The 5,221-nt window shown below is 38.9% G+C and overlaps 1 non-coding gene across 1 annotated transcript; it reads right to left on the reverse strand.

The window, feature by feature from the left end:
* Positions 1-4,565: 4,565 nt before the first annotated feature.
* Positions 4,566-4,672, reverse strand: LOC138837546 (U6 spliceosomal RNA). Its single transcript, XR_011375349.1, has one exon. It is a non-coding gene; the product is annotated as a U6 spliceosomal RNA (small nuclear RNA).
* Between the last annotated feature and the right edge of the window lie 549 nt (positions 4,673-5,221).

Below are 5,221 nucleotides of genomic sequence, written 5' to 3' on the forward strand. Positions count from 1 at the left end.
AAGTCATGATCTTTATAAGCATTAAATCAGCCATTTCAGAGCATAATGGCACTGCCCAAAAGAAAGCCTGTTTCCTTGGCTTGAATCCAGATTTTAATACATACTGGTTTTATTACTATGAGGAAGCCATCAAATACTTTTGGCCTCTAATTTCATCATCTTTGATATGGACAAATGTCCCCTGAAGGACCATATGTTAAAGGCTTTGTTCTAAGGATGGCACTATTGGGAGATGCATATTAAGTCACTGGTGCCATGCCTCAAAGTAGTTTGTGTACCTTGATCTCTTCCTGTCATAGCCTTTGCTTCCCAGTTTGTGAGATGAGTTCAGTGCTTCATCTCACATTCTTGCCACAATGTGCTGCCCTGTCACAGACTTGAAGCAAGAGACCCATTTAGTCTCAGACTAGAACCTCTAGCTCAGTGGTTTTATGACAGTAATGTGAAGCTAGCACAGCATATTGTAGTTAGCCTAGAGACCTGCAAGGAACAAAGGTTGCCTTTGAAACCATCATGTGCCAAAACCTTTTAGATGGTGGAAAACTCCTTCCCATTTTTTTTCATCTTCTTTGGAAGGACTTTTGGAAGAAGGGGACTTCATGATTTCTCACCCACAGTGGGACCAAACTTTTCTTGTCACGTATCACTCTACTAGGCAGGATGTGGGTGAATATGAATCTTATCGAGGTGATTCAGTACAGTCCATTAAGAACTTATTGGTCTTCGTTACATCAGATGAGGAAGACATGAACATCTTTTGGCTTGTGTCACACAAACCGCACTCCCTTTCATGCTTCAATGTTTCAGGCTTTGTGTGACTCACTGTTCTATGCTCTGACTGGCCCCACTCTCAGGAGGTTTGTGTGCTCTTGTTCTCAATATAACGGAAGGAAGGGGTCAATTAAACAGTATTTCTTTAATTTTAAATGAACCAATCACGAATCCCAGTAATAACAAGATAGGAATTTTTACCACATATGCAACAAAATCATTTAGATATATAATAAGGAATGCAACAGGGAGCAGAATACTAAAGACATAAAGGAAATATAAATCCTAAGGATTTATGGAATAAATTACATTATTTCCATATAATGGGCTATCATACAACTGTTACAAAGGTAATCCAGATATATATCTTTGTGTATATGTGTGTGTGTGTGTGTGTGTGTGTGTGTGTGTGTGTGTGTGTGTGTGTGTGTGTCCTGGTCCTGGGGCTTGAACTCAGGCTCTGTCCTTTATCTTTTTTACCCCCTCAAGGTTAAAGCTCTACCATTTGAGGCCACAGCTCTACTTTTGCCTTTTTTGATGATTAATTTGAGATAAGAGTTTCACGTACTTTGCTGTCTGAGCTGGCTTCAAATTGTGATCCTCAGATCACAGCTTCTTGAGTAGCTAGGATTACAGGCATGAGTCACAGGTGCCCAGTCCTAGATGCATATTTTTTTGACAGGGAAAAAAATCATAGATTAATTTTAATATAAAAGAAAACTGCAGAGTAGGATTCCTATTTAATGTAAAATAGTATAGAAATATATCTGACTGGATATTTATAAAACATTTCTTTTTTTAATGTGAAAATACTGTACAGAGGAGTTACAATTACATGGGCAAGATTATGAGTACATTTCTTATCAAGCATTGTAGCCTCCTCCTTTGTTTCCCTTTCCCATCCCTTATACTCTTAATAAATATCATATATGTAATTAACATTAATTACTTTGTACTGAAGTGGAGGAAGGATTTTGCTTTTCATTGCATATAGGTTATTTTAGACACATGTAAATAAAAATCAGTTACAACTAGATTAGCCTTGTGGGAGGTTCAGAGGCACCAATGCCTCTTTCCAAGACATCAGAATGAGAATCTGTATGTTTAGGACTTCCCAGTTGCAAGTAATGAATCAACTCAAGGTACAAATCAAGAAATAATTGTTTATAAGAGGGCAGGTACATGAGATGAAACTTTATTTGGCACAGCTAAAACTGAGAAATAGCTGGAAGCCAGTGCCATTGTGAACTCAAGGCATAGTCTACCTACATCCTCAGTGAGCTTCTTTCCATCTGTCTTTTCTTTACTCTCTGTAGACTGACCCACTCTTCTTTTTTTTTTTAATTTAAATTTTATTTTATTTTATTTGAGAACATACTGTACAGAGGGGTTACAATTACATTGGCAGGATAATGCATACATTTCTTACCAGCCTCCCTTCCCAGCCTCCCCCCTCCCCCCCACCCAATCATACCCCCCTCCCCCCCCCACCGACATTGTAAAGCTTGCTTTGACATGACATTTTGTAATTCTCCTTGTTGCAACAGGTCCACCTGAATCCATCTCCTCCACATGTTATACTGACATCAAATAAAGTGAAAGCGGGGGTTACACTGTGGGGGAGGGACATACAAAGCAACAAAGAAATAATCTTATAAATGCGTTAGAAACACATGCATGAAAGAAACGAAAACATTAAAATACATATTTAAGGGTTCGTTTTCCTAACATCACATTATCTGACCTTTTCTGCTTGACTCATACCTATACTAGATATTGCAAATAAGGGAAACCATGGGACCTATGTTTCTTTGGGCCTGGCTTACTTCACTTAATATAATTTTTTCCAAGCCTTTCCATTTCCTAACAAATGGGGAAATGTCATTCTTTCTGATGGAGGCATAGAATTCCATTGTGTATATATACCACATTTTCTTGATCCATTCATCTACTGAGGGGCTTCTGGGTTGGTTCCATATCTTAGCTATGGTAAATAATGCTGCAATAAACATAGTTGTGCTGGTAGCTTTAGTGTGGTCTTGTTTGTATACATTTGGGTAAATGCCCAGAAGTGGGATTGCTGGGTCCTAGGGGAGATCTATGTGAAGTCTTTTGAGGAACCTCCATACTGCTTTCCAAAGTGGTTGAACAAGTTTACATTCCCACCAACAATGAAGTAAGGTTCCTTTCTGTCCACATCCCCTCCAGCATCTGTTGTTGTTAGAGTTCTTGATTTTTGCCATTCTAACTGGAGTGAGGTGATATCTCAATGTTATTTTGATTTGCATTTCTTTTATGGCTAGGGATGTTGAGCATTTCTTCATGTGTCTATTGGCCATCCTTCTTTCTTCTTCAGAGAAGCTTCTCTTTAAGTCTTTCGCCCACTTATTTATTGGGCAGTTGTTTCTTTGAGGATTTGTTGTTGGGTGGTTTAATTTTTTGAGTTCCAAGTATATTTTAGATATGAGACCCTTGTCCGTTGTATGGCTAGTAAAGATCTTCTCCCAATCAGTGGGCTTTCTATTGATCTTGCTAGCTATGTCATTTACCCTGCAGAAGCTCTGCAACCTTATGCAATCCCATTTGTCCAACCTTTCTTTGATTTGTTGTGTTTCCGGGTCTCTATTCAGAAAATTTCGGCCTGAGCCAAGGAGACCTAGGGTTTCTCCTATTCCATCCTGTAATGTTTTCAGAGTGTCTGCTTTGAGTTCAAGGTCTTTGATCCATTTGGAGTTGATTCTGGTGCAGGGTGATATATAAGGATCTAGCTTTAGTTTTCTACATGTAGTTAACCAATTTTGCCAGCACCATTTACTGAAGAGGCTGTCTTTCTTCCATTCTATTGTTTTAGCTTCCTTATCGAAGATTAGATGGCTATAGGTCTGTAGGTTCATTTCTGGGTTTTCAATTCTATTCCATTGGTCCTGAGGTCTGTTCTTATGCCAATACCAAGTTGTTTTGATTACTATGGCTTTATAGTAGAGTTTGAAATTTGGTATTGATATTCCTCCAGCAGTGTTCTTTCCGTTGAGAAGTGTTTTTGCTATTCGGGGTCTTTTATTGTTCCATATGAATTTTTGGATTGCCTCTTCTTGACCCACTCTTCTTGAGCATCAGTATTCCTTGCAGAACACGGCACCCCACAATTCTTTTTTTTTTTTTGGTAAGTTGTGGGGCTTGAACTCTGGGCCTTGGCACTGACCCTGAGCTCTTCAGTTCAAGGCAAGCACTCTACCACTTGAGCCACAGTGCCACTTCCAGGTTTCTGGTGGTTAATTGGAGGGAGATAAGGGTCTCAAAGACTTTCATGCCTGGGCTGGCTTTGAACCACAGTCCTCAGATCTTAGCCTCCTGAGTAGCTAGGATTACAGGTGTGAGCCACCGGTGACTGGCTACCCCAGAATTCTTTTCTTTTCTTTTATTGTGAAGATGCTGTACAGAGGGGTCACAGTTACATGAGTAAGGCAATGAGTACATTTCTTGTCCATCATTGTTTCCCTATCCCTTGTTGTTATCCCACTATCTCAAAAGAGTGAATCAATGAAAACCAATACTTGAACAAGAAGCACACCTAAAATAGCAAAATTGAGTTTTCTTATATGTGTGTGTATAGTAATTTTTATTATCTTAGTAGTTGTACAAGAGGTATCAATTCAACATACCAGTTTGTCAGTACAATGCATCTTGATCGACCTCTTCCCCTTTGCTAAATGACAACGTCACTGTTGAACCTTCATGATTGATTTCCCCACAATTTATCAGTTATTCCAGAACTATATTTTCCTATAGTTAACAAAAAATATGAATGCTTCATGAATTTGCGTGTCATCCTTGTGCAGGGGCCATGCTAATCTTCTCTGAATTGTTCCAATTTTAGTATATGTGCTGCCGAAGCGAACACTACCTTACAATTCTTAAATCGATATGTTACAAGTCTAGTTCAAGTGGAGAAACAGACTCTCCTAAGCTTAAATTCTCAGAGAGAATCTCTGATTAGCTCAACTTGTCTTGTTTCTAGTCATATCCGGTCAATGGCCAATGGGACAAAGTCCTACAATAACAAATAACTGCTCGGGACCCATTAAGACTGAGGGTAATAGAGTTATTATGGGAAGATATGTGCTCCAAAAGGTAGCCAAGTTACAGGTGAAACTACTTATAATTGTCAAGTCACCAAGTCACTTTTTTAAAGAATTGAGTTCTCTGATTTGTTTGCTATGAAAGTTCATATTGGGGAAGTCTGTGGCAGAGAAATATTGGTTATAAAAATTGAGTATATAAAATACTTAACTTTATATTAAGTAGTTTGGTCATGCCAGTAGCTAAAAAAATCCACACAGGTTGGACCATCCCTTGGTGACAGAGACAATTCAACTATCACATGTTAGACATTGTTAAAATTCTTTTTTTTGGGGGGGGGGTCCGGTCGTGGGGCCTGAACTCTGGGCCT

Source organism: Dipodomys merriami, unplaced genomic scaffold (genome assembly GCF_024711535.1).
Source record: "Dipodomys merriami isolate MVZ:Mamm:240054 unplaced genomic scaffold, mDipMer1.0.p SCAF_27, whole genome shotgun sequence".
Taxonomy (NCBI): domain Eukaryota; kingdom Metazoa; phylum Chordata; class Mammalia; order Rodentia; family Heteromyidae; genus Dipodomys; species Dipodomys merriami.